The sequence below is a fragment of the Nicotiana sylvestris genome, chromosome 5, assembly GCF_000393655.2.
Source record: "Nicotiana sylvestris chromosome 5, ASM39365v2, whole genome shotgun sequence".
NCBI classification, from domain to species: Eukaryota; Viridiplantae; Streptophyta; class Magnoliopsida; order Solanales; family Solanaceae; genus Nicotiana; species Nicotiana sylvestris.
Window position 1 is genome coordinate 164,285,361 of NC_091061.1, and position 19,451 is coordinate 164,304,811.

The 19,451-nt window shown below is 41.4% G+C and overlaps 1 pseudogene; it reads right to left on the reverse strand.

Annotated features, from left to right (window-relative positions):
• Positions 1-626: 626 nt before the first annotated feature.
• On the reverse strand, positions 627-6,875 carry LOC104212075 (5-epi-aristolochene synthase 3-like; annotated as a pseudogene).
• Positions 6,876-19,451: the final 12,576 nt, after the last annotated feature.

Below are 19,451 nucleotides of genomic sequence, written 5' to 3' on the forward strand. Positions count from 1 at the left end.
AATTAGTATTAAATGGTTATATATAATTGACTGAAAATAACAGTATGCTCTCCATTTGAGCTGGTTCGGTTCCTTTATAGATTGTATAATTCTTGTATTATATAATATATTTTACATGAATAATTCTTTTCCCATCGAAAATTGTTATTCAAGATATATATATATATATATATATATATATATATATATATATTGAATGCAATCTTAATTTTATTATTCAGTGTTTTGACTTATTATGATCTATTTAATGTTTTGTACCTCAACTCCACAATGACTTTATGTAATTTGTCGTATTATCTGTTAAAATTTTCTTTTGATAGTGGTAAGACATTAATTTAAAAGATGCATTATATGTACGTTTTGTGAGATCAAGTATGATAAAAAGAAATACTAAAGGAAGGACGAGCAAAAGGCTCAGATTACTTCATACACTGAAAATTAGGTCACAAGAGAATTCATAACACTTGAAGATTACTTCTTACAAGGAGGTCCTAGTTAAGAAGTGCACTGCACAATCGCAAAACCAGCTTCCTAACAACTTAATTATACAATTAAAAAAAACATATATAACTACTTTCTCAACACAGAAGAATGAAGTTTCTTTAATATGAGAAACAATTGGCAGCTCAAACTTTGATGGAGTCCACAAGTAGGACAATATTGTGAGGTTTCAAGACTTTCTTCGGACGAGTATATCCATCTAGATTGTGTATATATGTAACCTCAACAATACGAGCAAGATTGAGAATACGAGATAAAATCTCCGTAGATATAGGATTGGGCCTAAGAAATCCTTCATTAATATCCTTCCATGCTGCTTCAGCCATTCCTTGAAATTTAACCATTGCATCTTTTGTTGATATGCTATAATCTCTCATGCAACACTCAATTCCTGTTGCAATTTGTTCCCTAGTTTTCTCAACCTGAAAGGTAGATAGATTAGGGGTCGGGTTAGCTTTTATATTGCCTCAATTGTTGTCACAACATTTTGTTTGTCTAAATCTCATATAATTATATAATTTCTTGAGATACATTTCATACCTCGTACGTGGCTGTATCATTAATGACTTGGCATATTATCACACTAGCTTCAAGAATTTTAGGATTCTTTGACAACCACTCAAAATCCTGCTCCGTAACGGACTTCATGCCCAAATACGATGTTGTCGTGAGGTAGTAATATGTAGTAGTTGCTAGTGCATTGCTTAGGTATTCAGAAACAGGTGGCATATATCCTTCAATAAACCATGTTGACTCGACATTATAATTTCTTACTACTTCTTTCATCTACGAATACAAAATATATATGTTCAAGTGTTAGAAAATTTAATTGAATTGTATCAAGTTTTTGATCACTAAACGACGTACACAAGGTAAAACAAAGTGAGAAATAGATTAAGGAAAAAACATATTTCAATAGTTAAATTGCACAAACATACCTTTTCTATTGCATGGCAGACAATATGAGATCTTCCACCACTAGACAATTACTTTTTATAATCCTTGTAAAGATCTAGAATTGCTTTGTAACTGATTTTTATGTAATCAGGAAGCCGATCAATTTCGTTAATATCGCATCTGTAGGATGACAAAATTAAGGTGAACTCATGCATTTTGAAAGAGCACAACTATAATGAGTAGAAGTTCGTCTTATTCTTTTCACAACGACATTCACTATCAAAGAATAAGTGAACTGATGAAGTTCATACCTTTGTATGGCATCTGTGTATGCCTCAAGTTCTTTAACTGTACCATAAGCATCAAAGGTGTCATCGACAATCGAAATCATTGATATGGTCTTAACGAGTATGACGCGAGCTTGAGAGTATTGACGCTCAAAATAAACTCCTAATGCCCAAAAGTAGCATTCAACTACTCGATCTCTAGCATATGGAAGTGTTGTTACGAAATCCAAATCTTTCCACCACCTACATCATAACAAATTACCATCAATACTTGAGATATGATCAATCAAAAAAGGGTCCATCGTTTTTATATATCGTACCTTGATACTTCAGCAAGTTCTTGTTTGTGCAACATTTGGAGCAAGTTGTAATACAATTTGGCAAATCGAAGTAACACATCATTTTTTGATTTTTCCTTCTCATAGATTGATGAGATGAAAAATCGGGTCTCGACTCTAGGAACACCCTTGTGCAAACATTGCTCAAGGGCATGTGTCACTTGCTCTCTAAGCGGAGATTTCAAATGTGGAACTGTAGATTCAAGATGAATAGTGGAGAAAGCAAGTGCGTCTTCTAAGATATCGTCAGCATGAGTCCTTATGTGTGAAGCTTCATACAAGTTCAATAATCCTAAGACATCACTAGCAAGAGACTCCTTGAATTTGCCATTTTCATCTTGGAATTTGCTGAAAATTTCTGGTTTTCAAGGAAGAATACACAATATTAACCTTTTTTAAAATTTCTGGTATTTCAAGATAGAAAGCTCAAGATTAATTAACCTTCTTTCAACATCCGAGCCCTCTAACTCATAAGTCAATATCCGGTTGACTTTTCCAACTTAAACCTTCTTAAAAGAGACTAAGTGTCTCATTTCTTACCAAAACCACACCAAACGCAAACCAATCAACTCGACCACATAAAGCATGGATAACGAAGCATAAAGAAGCAGAAATGGGGGAAACAGAGCGGTAACTCATGAGACGACTGGCCGGGTCGTCACAGCCATACACCTAGGTGCTAAATTGACTTATACATACATATAAGTGATGGAAGTATTTATAAAAAAAATGGCTTGAAAGTGAGTGTGATAGGAAAAACATACCAAAGTTTTAAACTTTAATTTGAATAGTTTAATGAACTTGAATTCTTGAAAGTTATGAAAATTGTATATAACAATAAAATGGTGTCAAACATTTAGAACGTGCTAATGAAAGCGAAGGGGTGGGGACGAACACTCTACCGCATAGTGGAGTGGATAGCTAGGACTACTAAAATGGAGATCGATCGTGTACAACAACAATCCTATATTTGATGTGTACTCATCCACACTTCCGTTCCTTGTAGAGGAAGGCTAACTGCTTTTTGACTGGGAGCCCAGGTTATAAGATCGGCTCAGGATCATGGATCCTTTTCTATCAGATAGGAAGGTTGTAGCACAAAGCGTACTTCTAAGTAATTGCCTCATAAATCCTATGTCTATCTACATGAAGAAGAAATCATGTAAAGCAGAGAATTCTTATTTGTACAAATGGTACTTCGAGCTTAGAACGAGCATGAAGATTGTCATATAAATTGGAACAGAGAAAATATTCTTTAGAGTTATTATTGCATCCTAGATGTCATATACAGCTCTCTATCAATACACAGGTATCTAGTGATTAGTTCTTAAATTTTTCTTGTAAACAGACAAGACTGAAGTAGATTTTCAGATTAAGGTCAAGAATGAAAACATAAAATTAGTATATAAGGACAAATGGATGAAAACATAAAATTAGTATATAAGGACAAATGGTTGACGACTACAAAAGAATTTGATTCTCATCGATACAAAATATTGTGATTACAAGGATCTAAAGGAGATCCTAGTTAGGGAAATGCACTGCACAACACACAAAAGCAGCCCCCTAACAACTTACTTATACAACAGAATAAAAATAAAAAATATATATTTTCTTTCTAAAAAACGAAGAATTAAGTTTCCTTTAAATCTGTTAAGTATAAATTTTACAGAGTACTACGTCTATTCGAATTATATTAAATATCTTGTTTTGCTTTTCAAGAATCGTTTAAAAACATTTACTTGAGAACAATATTGGAAATTTGTGATACTTCTCGTTAGAGTTCTAAGTTAATTAACGAGTAAAACTTAGATGTTGTTACCCTTCTCCGATTATCCAGTTTGTAATGTGGTTAAATGGCAATTTAAAAGTAGAATTAGATAATTTGGATATGAAAGCCGTAATAAATTGAATGAGAGGGTGTTTGGCTAAGCTTATAAGCTAGTCAAACTACACATTTTAGCTGGGAGCGTGCTAGAAGTCGTGCGTTGCACCAACTCTAGCACGCGACTCAGCGTATCCTTTTCGAATTAAGAGATATCAAGGACACCCCACATCAACCCTAATTCATATAAATACATCATAAAACGTCCTTTTAAAGGGGACACTACTTTAGGGTGAGAAAACACCCAAGGAGGCGAACCAAGTCCATCCCAGTGGAGCACAGATACGAATAGACTTAAGCATGTGGGATGCACATGAAGGAGATAAACCTTACTTGACAGAAGTGATATCTCTTGATCCTAATCGAAAAGGTTGCATATTCGATAAGGAGAAGGACTCCTTACTCAAAGAGAACACGGGTTAAGAAAGGGAAGGAGTTAGAAGTTAAGATCAACTAGAACTCTTCCACCAAGGGAGAGTAGCATCAGAATTCTTGTCAATCTCTATTTACTAACTCTATAAATATCAGTGTTGTTCTCTTTTACAGGTAACGCACATAAGCAGAAGTTAAACGTGAATTGAGAGAAAAATAGCAAGGCAATTTTGCAAGCAGTTCGTGTGTGATTCAAGTGTGCAAAACTGAAGCTACTTGAACCAAATAGAAGAACCAGTTCCAAATGTCTGTCTTTTATTCTAGTTCAATTGTAGTAGACGGTTTTATATTGTACCTTTCAGCTTTATCTAGAGGCAATTATAATAGGTACTCAGAGTATTCAAGTTAGAGTTAACTTGAAGTTGTCGCAACAGTTATAGGCTGTGTGCTACAACGGGATTAGAGTTAGTCTTAGGTTTACAAAAGAGTTTTTGTTAATGTAATTTTTGGCGCAGTGATTTTAGTGGAGAGTTTGAAAAAATCCTACTGGAAAGTAGGCCGAATTATATTTGCACCAATCGCTTATCCTTTTTAGGACTAGAGTTGGGCGTGATCAAATTTTGGCGTTGTTGCCGGGGAATTAGTGGTATAGCTGTAGCTGTAAATATTGCTCGGTGTTCAGTTTGAACTTTTATTTTATTTTATATGTATTTTTTTTAATTTTTATTTGAGAGACATGGAATCTTGGGAATTATGTGAGGTTTGATGTTAGTAATTCTACTTTTGTTCCTTTTTGTGCATATTGTGGAAGAAACCAAACATGGCAAAATTATCAAAATATTTCAGAGAGTGAGTTATGGGCGCCAACTCAATCTTATGTGTGGAATGTATGTGATATGTTTGGTAGTCAAGATGGTCACTTTTATGGTTCTATTATATTTCTTATCCTCCCCCCATCCCTTATTATGATGGTTTTACTTTTACTTGTGATGTTAATAGGAACAAGCAACCTGGGGATGCTGACCTAAAAGAGATCAAGAATATGCTAAGGTGCCTTGTGGAATAAAATAATGACACTCAATTACGGATACAAAGGCAAGAGGCAACTATTCACAACTTGAAGGCTCAAGTGAGTCGAATGGTAGAAGCTTTGAATGTTCCAAAACTCAATATTGTGGATAGAAGCCGAAAACAATATGAATTAGAGTCAGCAGTTGATACTCTGGTGGAGGAGGTTGGAGTGTAATACCAACAAACTTGCCAACTAGAACTTGAGGATGTCGATGTTGAAGACGTGATACTTGAGTCAGCCAAGGATAGTAAAGATACAAATTTTCTTGATTTTAGTGTCATTGATATTGAGGATGTTGAAAGTCCTGGAGTGCACATTGGTCCTTACTCCAAGCATTTTTTCACATTAGGTTTCGATGATGACATGAAAATAGAGTTATCCGAACCATACATTGGAAGGGCACTAAGTGATGACTGACCCTTCTGAGTACCGTGATAACCATGACCCGAAGATGCCCCACGATAACCTTGGTGGGCTAACTGAGCAGGCCTGAAAGAACGATCTCTACTATGCCGGAACTGGCCCCTCGAAAGAGCACCACTGTAACTGCCAAATCCTCGAGGCCTCTTGGCCTCCCTCTCCTCCCGATCCTGACGGCGAACCGTCTCAATCTCGCGAACGATATCAACCACCTCCTCGAATCGTAGCACCCAACACTCTCTCTCTCTAGACATCAAAATACGGAGATGGTAGTTAATACCATCAACAAATCTCCTAATCCTCTCATGATCTATCGGAACCATCCAGACGGCATGACGAGCCAACTCAAAAAACCTCGACTCATACTGTGACATAGTCATATCCACCTATCGCAACCACTCAAACTGTCTACGCAACTCCTTTCTGTAGGACTGCGGTACATACTTCTCTAAGAAGAGAGTGGAGAACTCATGCCAAGTAAGGGGCGCTGCTCCAATCGGCCTACGCCTCTCATATGCCTCCCACCAAGTGAAGGCAGCCCCAGTAAACTTAAAGGTGGTTAATGCCACACCACTAGTCTCAAGAATCCCTACTGTATGAAGCATCCGCTGACACTTATCAAGAAGACCCTGGGCATCCTCTCCCTCAGCACCACTGAATGACGGAGGCTAGAATCTACCAAACCTCTCAAGACGACGTTGCTCATCATCCGGCATAACTGGCTCAACAAACTCCTGATCTGGTGCAACCAACTAAGCTGGAGGTGCCCCCGGTGTCTGTAATCCCTGCACTACCTGCTCAGGTATGCGAGCAGCGGGGGTCTGATTGCCTCCCCCGGCTTGTGACATAGTTGTTGCTGTAGTGGCTGAAACTGCCTGATCTAGGCCAGTGCAAACTGATAAGATTTGTGCCAAGGCCTCCTGAAGACCCGGAATCACGATGGGCACAACTGGTGCCTGAACTGGTGCTACTGGAGCATCCATAGCTAGAGCCTGACCCGTAGCTAGGGAAGCTGGTGGATCTACAGGTGCTGCCCTCATTGATCTGCCTTTGCCACGACCACGACCGCGTCCACGACCTCTGGTGGCCTCCGCTGGTGGCATTGGTGGTTATCCACCTCGTCTGGTAGCTCGCATCCTCACCATCTATGAGAGAATAGGATAACATAAGTTTAGTACTCGGACCAACAAGTTCGCACGACAAGAGTTTCAAGAATATGAAGTTTTTCCTAAAAAGGTTCTGCAGCCTCTCGAGGATAATAAATACAGACATCTCCGTACCGATCCGCGAGACTCTACTAAACCCGCTCATGACTCATGAGACCTATGTAACCTAGACTCTGATACCAACGTGTTACAACCCAATTCGCGAACCCGATCATGATGGCACCTCTCGTGAAGACAAGGGCAGCCAGACCAAAACGGAACACCTCTTTAAGTAGTTAATTATCATAAACAGTAATAAACATAATATAATATCCATAGATTGAGAAAATTTAACGATAACAACAGGGGAAACCATCCCGACACAACCCAAATTGGGGTGTTACAAGTCATGAGCAACTAAGGAATCCTGATACAAGTCTACTGAACACTAAATCCGATACGATAGTTCTATAAACATGAAAATGATAAGATAAGGGAGGCACGTGGATGCAGACGCCAACAACTACCTCGTAGTCTCCGAATCACTGCATGGACTAGGAGAATCAGCACTCAGGAGCGGACTTTGCGATGCCTGAATCTGCACACATGGTGCAGGGAGTAATGTGAGTACTTCGACTCAGTGAGCAATAATTATAAATAATGGCTGAACGTATGAAAACATGTAATGGCATAAAACAATTCCGTATCAAGCAGTAAATCACTTAAGGCAGTAAATCAGTGAAGAAGTAAAATGAAATCCCTTTTTAAAACAAGTAAAACGGGAAATCTTAAAAGGTAAATATCAAGTAGAATTCCGCCCCTCGGGCACAGTATCAATCACTTAGAACAGTATCAGCCCCTAGGGCTCACTCTTAGATCATAATGGGTACCCGCACTTACTTTGGGTGTGTAGACTCCGGAAGGGCCTCTTACGGCCCAAGCACTAAATCAAGACACCTCATGGCATCATCACTCGGCACTCGGCCTCACATCACTTGGCACTCTGCCTCACATCACTCAAGCCACCTCATGGCATATAAAGTATCTCAGGCCCTCGGCCTCATATCACTCCGCATATCCTCACATATGGCTTTCGGTCTCAATCAGTCCAAAAATCATCACAAGCCCCTTGGGCATTAGTAAAACAGTAGTTCTCAACCCAAAACATGATGTAGAAATATCATTTAAGTTTCAAATCTGAGTAAAAGTGGCTGAGTTTTTAAAACAATAGATATCAACATGACTGAGTTCAAATAATAAGTCAAGTAGTGAAGAAGTGATAAAAATCCCCGAAGGGTTCAAATAGTTGGCACGAAGCCCAAATATGGCAATCAACCCAAATCATGATGATAACAAATGAATTTCAGTCAAATACGCGGTAAAATCATCAATCAGGACGGACCAAGTCACAATCCCCAGTAGTAAAAAAACCCCACGTTAATCATCCAGCGCGTATCTTGCCTCAATATAGCACTACGATGTGCAATCTGGGGTTTCAAACCCTCAGGACATCATTGACAATTATTACTCACCTCGAACCGGCTAAATCTCTAGCTCGCGACGCCGTTGCCCCTCAAATCGGCCTCCACGAGCGTCAAATCTATCCAAAATCAGAACGAAAACGTCACAATATGCTATGGGAACAAAGCCCAAGCGAAAACAATCAACAAAGGACACGATTCCCAAAATTACCAAAAGCCGAGCCCCGAGCTCACGTCTTGGAATCGGGTAAAATTTACATTTTCAAAATCCTCATACCCGCACGAGTCTAACCATACCAAAATTATCCAATTCCGATACCATTTGGTCCTTCAAATCATCATTTTATATATTTGAAAGGTTTCACAATTTTCTTCCCAAATTCCATCCCAAATCACGAATTAAATGATGAATTCAATGGTAGATTCCTATATTCTAGCCAAATCTGAGTTAAAATCACTTAGCCCGATGAATTTCTTGAAAAACCTTCGAATATTTGCAAAAATCCGAGCTCTCTAGGTCAAAATAATAAAAGAAAACCCAAAACCTCGTATTTATAGAGTACCCCTCAAATTTCAGCCTCCGCGTGCCGCACCAAATCGACTGCGGTCCGCACAAGCCAGTACGGTCCGCGCAAAAACAACCGCGGCCGCACAAACCTTTCTTTGCTGTGACATGCTTTAGTATTTTGGCCGTAACGTTTTCTACAAATGTCCAAATTAATCTATCTTTACCTTTCTGGAAACTAGACACGAAGGGCTACAACTTTCGTTTTTGAATCATCTTACACTTTCTTGTAGATCAAAAGATATGAGCTTCCGAAGTAGGACCAGTAAATCGTTCCCCACTGCGGCCGCACACAATTTTGTGCGGTCCGCATGACACCTACCGCAGCCACACTTCTTTTTGTGCGGTCCACACAGCACATACCGCGGCCGCACTTCTTTTTGTGCGGATTGCGCGGGTGGTTTCCAAGGCCTGCAACCCTCCTGGACCTGCTACAACTATGATTTTCGGCCTAAAACATCCCAGAACCTGCTCGGGACCCCCGAAACTTCAAACTAATTGTACCAACACATCCCATGACATTGTTCAAACTTGTTCAACACTTCGGAACGCTTACAACAGCATCAAATCACCAATTTAACATAGGATTCAAGCCTAAGAACTCCAAGAACTCTTAAATTATGCTTTCGCTCAAAAAGTCTATCAAATCTCGTCTGAATGACCTAAAATTTTGCACACACATCCCAAATGACACAACGAAGTTATTGCCAAAATATCAATTCCGCCAATTCGAGCCTAAATCTTCTCTACAACTTTAAAACCCATTCTGATAGAGCCTAAGTCACAAATCACCTCCCGAAGCTAACCAAACCATCGGAACTCACATTCGATCCCTCTAACTCTTAAGTCAACATCTGGTTGACTTTTCCAACTTAAGCCTTCTTAAAAGAGACTAAGTGTCTCATTTCTTACCAAAACCACACCAAACACAAACCAATCAACTCGACCACATAAAACATGGATAACGAAGCATAAAGAATTAGAAATGGGGGAAACGGAGCAGTAACTCATGAGACGACTGGCCGGGTCGTCACATCCTCCCCAACTAAAACAAACATTCGTCCTTGAACGAGTCAAGAAACATACCTGAAGCCTCAAACAGATGAGGATATCTGCTCTGTATCTCACGCTCGGTCTCCCAAGTAGCCTCCTCTAAGGGTCGACCTCTCCACTGCACTTTCACTAAAGCTATATCCTTTGACCTCAACTTCCGAACCTGGCGACCCAAAATAGCTATTGGATCCACATCAAATGTCAAATCATCATCCAACTGAACTGTGCTGAAGTCCAAAACATGAGACGGATCCCTAATATACTTTCGGAGCATAGAAACATGAAATACTGGATGCACACTCGACAAGCTAGGTGGCAAGGCAAGCTCATAAGCCACCTCCCCCATCCTCCGAAGCACCTCAAAAGGCCCAATGAACCGCGGACTCAACTTCCCTTTCTTCCCAAACCTCATAACACCCTTCATGGGCGAAACCTTCAGCAAGACCTTCTCACCGACCATGTAGGACACATCTCGAACCTTCCAGTCCGCATAACTCTTCTGAAGCGACTGCTATGAAGCCTCTCATGAATCACCTTCACCTTCTCTAAGGCATCCTGAACCAAATCTGTCCCCAATAGTCTAGCCTCGCCGGGCTCGAACCAACCAACTGGAGATCTATACCACCTCTTGTACAAAGCCTCATACGGAGACATCTGAATACTCGACTGGTAGCTGTTGTTGTAAGCAAACTCTGCAAGCGGTAGAAACTCATCCCATGAACCTCCAAAGTCAATAACACAAGCATGCAACATGTCCTCCAATATCTGAATCGTACGCTCAGACTGTCCGTCCGTTTGAGGATGAAAAGTTGTGCTCAACTCCACCTGAGTACCCAACTCTCGCTTAACAGATTTCTAAAACTGGGAAATAAACTGAGTACCTCTATCTGAGATGATGGAAACTGGAACACCATGCAACCGAACAATCTCCCGGATATAAATCCCTGCCAACCGCTCTGAAGAATATGTAGTACACACAGGGATGAAGTGCACGGACTTGGTCAGCCGATCCACAATCACCCAAATAGCATCAAACCTTTTCAAAGTCCGAGGAAGTCCAACCACAAAGTCTATAGTGATCCTCTCCCACTTCCACTCGGGAATTACCATCTGCTGAAGCAAGCCACCCGGTCTCTTATGCTCATATTTTACCTGTTGACAGTTGAGACACCGAGCTACAAATCCCATAATATCTTTCTTCATTCTTCTCCACCAATAGTGCTGCCTCAAATCCTGGTACATCTTCGCGGCACCCGGATGGATAGAATACCGCGAGCTATGGGCCTCCTCCAGAATCAACTCTCTAAGACCATCCACATTGGGCACACAAATCCGGCCATGCATCCTCAACACACCATCATCACCGATGGTCACATCTATGGCATCATCATGCTAAACCCTGTCCTTAAGGACAAGTTAATGCGGATCATCATACTGGCGCTCTTTGATGCGATCATATAAGGAAGGCTGAGAAACCGCACATGCCAACACCTGACTGGGCTCAGAAATATCCAACCTCACAATCCGATTGACCAAGGACTGAACATCAACTGCAAGGGGTCTCTCCCCAACTGGAATATATGCCAAACTCTCCATACTCACTGCCTTTCGGCTCAACGCATCGGCCACCACATTGACCTTTCCCGGATGGTATGATATACTGATATCATAATCCTTAAGCAACTCTAACCATCTCTGCTGCCTCAAATTAAGATCTTTCTGCTTGAACAAGTGTTGAAGACTGCGATGATCAGTAAATACCTCACAAGATATTCCATACAAGTAGTGCCTCCAAATCTTCAATGCATGAACTATGGCAGCCAACTCCAAATCATGAACAGGGTAGTCCTTCCCATGGGGCTTCAACTGACGAGAAGCATAAGCAATAACTCTACTCTCCTGCATCAATACACAACCAATCCCAACTCTCGAAGCATCACAATACACGGTATATGAACCTAAAGCTGATGGCAAAACCAACATTGGAGCTGTGGTCAAAGCTGTCTTAAGCTTCTGAAAGCTCTCCTCACACTCGTCCGACCATATAAATGGAGCACCTTTCTGAGTCAACTTGGTCAAGGGAGATAAGATAGACGAGAATCCCTGAACAAACCGGCGATAATAACCTGCCAACCCAAGAAAGCTAGGAATCTTTGTGGCTGAAGATGGTCTGGACCAACTCTGAACCGCCTCTATCTTCTTCGGATCAACCTAAATACCCTTGTTGGACACCACGTGCCCCAAGAAAGCCACTGAACTGAGCCAAAACTCACACTTGGAGAATTTTGCATAAAACTTCTCCACCCTCAATCTCTGCAATACAACTCTCAAATGCTCCGCATGCTCCTCCTGACTATGCGAGTACACCAGAATATCATCAGTCAATACAATAACGAACGAATCCAGATAAGGTCGAAATACATTGTTCATCAAATGCATGAACATTGTTGGGGCATTGGTCAGCCCGAAAGACATGACAAGAAACTCATAGTGATCATATCTAGTCCTGAAAGCAGTCTTAAGAATATCTGCATCCCTAATCTTCAACTGGTGATAGCCCGAACGGATATCAATCTTAGAGAACACCCTCACTCCCTGAAGCTGGTCAAATAAATCATCAATGCGAGGCAAAGGATACTTGTTCTTAATTGTTACCTTGTGCAATTACCTGTAATCAATGCACATTCTCATTGTGCCATCCTTCTTCTTCACAAACAGAACCAGCGCACCCCGCGGTGACACACTAGACCGAATGAACTCCTTATCTAGGAGTTTCTAAAGCTGCTCTTTCAATTCTTTCAACTCTACTGGTGCCATACGATATGGTGGAATAGAAATGGGCTAAGTGCCCGGCACCAGGTCAATACCAAAATCAATATCCCTGTCTGGTGGCATGCCCGGCAGGTCTGTAGGAAACACATCGGGAAAATCCTTCACAACTAGGACATAATCGATACTAGGAGTCTCAGCTTCAACATCTCTCACAAACGCTAGATTTGAAAGACAACCCTTCCCAACCATACGTTGGGCCTTCAAGAAAGATATCACTCTACTAGGAACATAATTAGTCATACAACGCCACTCAATCCGCGGTACACCCGGCATAGCCAAAGTGATTGTCTTAGCATGACAGTCTAGAATAGCACGACACGGAGATAGCCAGTCCATGCCCAAAATGACATCAAAATCCACCATGCTCAATAGCAATATATCTACTTAGGTCTCCAGACCCGCAATAGTCACCACACATGACCAGTACACACGGTCTACAACAACAGTATCGCCCACCGGGGTAGATACATAAGCAGGTAAAGCAAGAACCTCACGGAGCGTACCCAAATAACGAGCAAAGTATGATGACACAAAAGAAAAGGTGGAACTGGGATCAAATAATACAGAGGCATCTATGTGGTAGACTGAAACAATACCTATAATAACAACATCTGAAGTAATAACATCGGGTCTAGCTGGAAGTGCATAGAAATGAGCTTAGCTACCGCTTGATTGACCTCCCCCTCGGGGGCGACCCCTAGTTGCCTGACCTCCACACCTAGCTGGCTGAGCGGGTGGTGAAGTAACTGGAGCAGAAGTCGAGGGATGACCCCTCTGCTGAGATGAGCTAGCAACACGATGAGGACACTGTCTCCACACATGTCCAAACTCTGCATACTCAAAACAACTCCCAGGGGCTGGAGAAGGGGACTAAAGGGAACCCCTCGCACTGGAGTGACCCGCTGATGCACTCGGCATAGAAGAACCCTGATCTGATGGGGCACGAGATGAACTCTGGGCTAGAAGGGCACTGAGTGATGACTGGCCCTGCTGAGTACCGTGATAACCATGACCCAAAGATGCCCCACGATAACCTGGGTGGGCTGACAAAGCAGGCCTGAAAGAACGACCTCTACCATGCTGGAACTGGCCCCTCAAAGGAGCACCACTGTAACTGCCAAATCCTCGAGGCCTCTTGGCCTCCCTCTCCTCCCGATCTTGACGGCAAATCGTCACAATCTCGCGAGCGATATCAACCACCTCCTCGAACGTAGCACCCAACACTCTCTCTCAAGTCATCAGAATATGGAGATGGTAGTTAAGGCCATTTACAAATCTTCTGATCCTCTCACGATCTGTCGGAACTATCCAGACGGCATGACGAGCCAACTCATAAAACCTCGACTCATACTGTGACACAGTCATATCCCCCTATCGCAACCAGTCAAACTATCTACGCAACTCCTCTCTGCGGGACTGTGGTACATACTCCTCCAAGAAGAGAGTGGAGAACTCATGCCAACTAAGGGGCGTTGCTCCAACCGTCCTACGCCTCTCATACACCTCCCACCAAGTGAAGGCATCCCCAGTAAACTGAAAGGTGGTAAATGCCACACCACTAGTCTTAAGAATCCCTGCTATACGAAGCATCCGCTGATACTTATCAATAAAACCCTGGGCATCCTCGCCCTCAACACCACTGAATGACGGAGGCTGGAGTCTACCAAACCTCTCAGGATGACGTTACTCATCATCCGGCATAACTGGCACAACAAACTCCTGAGCTGGTGCAACCGACTGAGCTGGAGGTGCCCCCAGTGTCTGTAGTCCCTGCACTACCTTCTCAGGTGTGCGAGCAGCGGGGGTCTAATTGCATCCCCTATCCTGTGAAGTAGCTGCTGCTGTAATGGCTGAAACTGCCTGAGACAGGCCGGTGCAAACTGATAAGATCTGTACCAAGGTCTCCTGAAGACCCGGAATCACGATGGGCACAACTGGTGTTGCTGAAGCATCCATAACTGGAGCCTGATCCGGAGCTAGGGCAGCTGGTGGATCTACAGGTGCTGCCCTGGCTGCTCTGCCTCTGCCACGACCACGACCGTGTCCACGACCTTTGGTGGCCTCCACTAGTGGCATTGGTGGTCGTCCGCCTCGTCCGGTAGCTCGTGTCCTCACCATCTGTGAGAGAATAGGATTACAGAAGTTTAGTACTCGGACCAACAATTTCGCACGACAAAAGTTTCAAGAATATGAAGTTTTTCCTAAAAAGGTTCTGCAGCCTCTCGAGGATAATAAATACAGACGTCTCCGTACCGATCCGCGAGACTCTACTAAACCCGCTCATGACTCGTGAGATCTATGTAACCTAGGATCTAATACCAACTTGTCACGACCGAATTCCCGAACCCGGTCGTAATGGCACCTCTCGTGAAGACAAGGCCAGCCAGACCAAAACGAAACACCTCTTTAAGTAGTTAATTATCATAAACAGTAATAAACATAATATAATATCCATAGATTGCAAAAATTTAATGATAACAACAGTGGAAACCATACCGACACAGCCCAAACCGGGGTGTCACAAGTCATGAGCAACTAAGGAATCCGGATATAAGTCTACTGAACACTAAATCCGATACGATAGTTCTATAAACATGAAAATGATAAGATAAGGGAGGCACAGGGCTGCGAACGCCAACAACTACCTCGTAGTCTCCGAATCACTGCCTGGACTGGGTGAATCAACACTCAGGAGCGGACTCTGCGATGCTTGAATCTGCACACATGGTGTAGGGAGTAATGTGAGTACTCCGACTCAGTGAGTAATAATTATAAATAATGGCTGAAAGTATGAAAACACGTAAAGGTACAAAGGAATTCCATATCAAGCAGTAAATCACTTAAGGTAGTAAATCAGTGAAGAAGTCAAATGAAATCCCTTTTTAAAACAAGTAAAATAGGAAATCTTAACAGGTAAATATCAAGTAGAAATCCGCCCCTTGGGCACAGTATCAATCACTCAAAACAGTATCAGCCCCTCGGGCTCACTCTAAGATCATTATGGAAACCCACGCTCACTATGGGTGTGCAGACTCCGGAGGGGCCCTTTACAGCTCAAGCGCTATATCAAGCAACCTCGTGGCATCATCACTCGGTACTCGGCCTCACATCACTCAAGCTACCTCGTGGCATATAAAGTATCTCAGGCCCTTGGCCTCATATCACTCAGCATATCCTCACATATGGCCCTCGGCCTCACTCAGTCCAAAAATCATCACAAACCCCTTGGGAATTAGAAAAACAGTAGTTCTCAGCCCAAAACATGATGTAGAAATATCATTTAAGTTTCAAATCTGAGTAAAAGTAGCTGAATTTGTAAAACAATAGATATCAACAGGACTGAGTTCAAATAATAAGTCAAGCAGTGAGGAAACAGTGATAAAAATCACCGAATGGTTCAAATAGTAGGCACGCAACCCAAATATGGCAATCGGCCCAAATCATGATGATAACAAATGAATTTCATTCAAATACGCGGTAAAATCATCAATCAGGACTGATCAAGTCACAATCCCCAGTAGTAAAAAAACCCACGCTCATCATCCAACGCGTATCTTGCCTCAATATAGCACTACGATGTGCAATCCGGGGTTTGTAATCATTACTCACCACGAATCGGATAAATCTCTAGCTCGCGATGCCTTTGCCCCTTAAATTGGCCTCCACGAGCGTCGAATTTATCCGAAATCAGAACGAATACGTCGCAATATGCTAAGGGAACAAAGCCCAAGCGAAAACAATAAACAAAGGGCATGATTCCCGAAATTACCAAAACCCGAGCCCCGGGCCCACATCTCGGAATCGGGTAAATTTTACATTTTCAGAATCCTCATACCCTCACGAGTCTAACCATACCAAAATTATTCAATTCCGATACCATTTGGTCCTTCAAATCATCATTTTACATTTTTGAAAGGTTTCACAATTTTCTTCCCAAATTCTATCCCAAATCACGAATTAAATGATGAATTCAGTGATAGATTCATGTATTCTAGCCAAATCTGAGTTAAAATCACTTACCCCAATGAATTTCTTGAAAAACCTTCGAAAAATCGCCAAAATCCGAGCTCTCTAGGTCAAAATATTAAATAAAACCCAAAAGCTCATATTTATAGAGTACCCCTCAGATTTCAGCCTCCGCGCTCCACACCAAATCGACCGCGGTCCGCACAAGCCAGTGCGGTCCGCGTAAAACAACCGCGGCCGCACAGGCCTTCCTCTGCAGTGACATACTTTAGTATTTTAGCCATAACTTTTTCTACAGATGTCTAAATTGCAATATCTTTATCTTTCTAGAAACTAGACACGAAGGGCTACAATTTTTGTTTTTTGAATCATCTCACAATTCCTTATAGATCAAAGATATGAGCTTCTGAAGTAGGACCAGCGAATCGTTCCCCACCGGCCGCACACTATTTTGTGTGGTCCGCATGACACCTACCGCGGCCGCACTTCTTTTTGTCCGGTCCGCACAGCACATACCGCGGCCGCACTTCTTTTTGTGCGGACTGCGCGGGTGGTTTTCGAGGCCTGCAACCCTCCTGGACCTGCTACAACTATAATTTTTGACCTAAAACATCCCGGAACCTGCCCGGGACCCCCAAAACTTCAAACTAATTGTACCAACACATCCCATGACATCGTTCAAACTTGTTCAACACTTCGGAACCTTACAACAACATCAAATCACCAATTTAACATAGGATTCAAGCCTAAGAACTCCAAGAACACTTAAATTATGCTTTCGCTCAAAAAGTCTATAAAATTTCGTCCGAATGACCAGAAATTTTGCACACAAAATGAAGCTACTGCAACTCTCGGAATTCCATTCCGACCCTTATATCAAAATCTCGCCTATCAACCAGAAATTGCCAAAATATCAATTCCGCCAATTCAAGCCTAAATCTTCTCTACAACTCCAAAACACATTCCGATCGCGCTCCTAAGTCACAAATCACCTCCCGAAGCTAACCAAACCATCGGAACTCACATTAGAGCCCTCTAACTCATAAGTCAACATCCGGTTGACTTTTTCAATTTAAGCCTTCTTAAAAGAGACTAAGTGTCTTATTTCTTACCAAAACCATACCAAACGCAAACCAATCAACTCGACCACACAAAGCACGGATAACAAAGCATAAAGAAGCAGAAATGGGGAAAACGGAGCGATAACTCATGAGACGACTGGCCGGGTCGTCACAGCCATACACCTAGGTGCTAAATTGACTTATACATACATATAAGTGACAGAAGTATTTATGAAAATAATGGTTTGAAAGTGAGTGTGATAGGAAAAACATACCAAAGTTTTAAACTTTAATTTGAATAGTTTAATGAACTTGAATTCTTGAAAGTTATGAAAATTGTATATAACAATAAAATGGTGTCAAACATTTAAAACGTGCAAAGGGGTGGGGACGAACACTCTAGCACATAGTGGAGTGGATAGGTAGGACTACTAAAATGGAGATCGATCGTGTACAACAACAATCCTATATTTGATGTGTACTCATCCACACTTCCGTTCCTTGTAGAGGAAGGCTAACTGCTTTCTGACTGGGAGCCCAGGTTATAAGATCGGCTCAGGATCATGGATCCTTTTCTATCAGATAGGAAGGTTGTAGCACAAAGCATACTTCTAAGTAATTGCCTCATAAATCCTATGTCTATTTACATGAAGAAGAAATCATGTAAAGCAGGGAATTTTTATTTGTACAAATAGTACTTCGAGCTTAGAACGAACATGAAGGTTATCATATAAATTGGAACGGAGAAAATATTATTTAGAGTTATTATTGCATCCTAGATGTCATATACAGCTCCCTATCAATACACAGGTATCTAGTGAGTAGATCTTAAATTTTTCTTGTAAACAGACAAGACAGAAGTAGATTTTCAGATTAAGGTCAAGAATGAAAACATAAAATTAGTATATAAGGACAAATGGATGAAAACATAAAATTAGTATATAAGGACAAATGGTTGACGACTACAAAAGAATTTGATTCTCATCGATACAAAATATTGTGATTACAAGGATCTAAATGAGATCCTAGATAGGGAAATGCACTGCACAACACACAAAAGCAGCCCCCTAACAACTTACTTATACAACAGAATAAAAATAAAAAAATATATATTTTCTTTCTAAAAAACGAAGAATTAAGTTTCCTTTAAAACAGTTAAGTATAAATTTTACAGAGTACTACGTCTATTCGAATTATATTAAATATCTTGTTTTGCTTTTCAAGAATCATTTAAAAACATTCACTTGAGAACAATATTGGAAATTTGTGATACTTCTCGTTAGAGTTCTAAGTTAATTAACGAGTAAAACTTAGATGTTGTTACCCTTCTCCGATTCTCCAATTTGTAATGTGGTTAAATGGCAATTTAAAAGTAGAATTAGATAATTTGGATATGAAAGCCGTAATAAATTGAATGAGAGGGTGTTTGGCTAAGCATATAAACTAGTCAAACTACACAATTTAGCTGGGAGTGTGCTAGAAGTTGCGCGTTGCACCAACTCTAGCACGCGACTCAGCGTATCCTTTTCGAATTACGAGATATCAAGGACACCCCACATCAACCCTAATTGATATA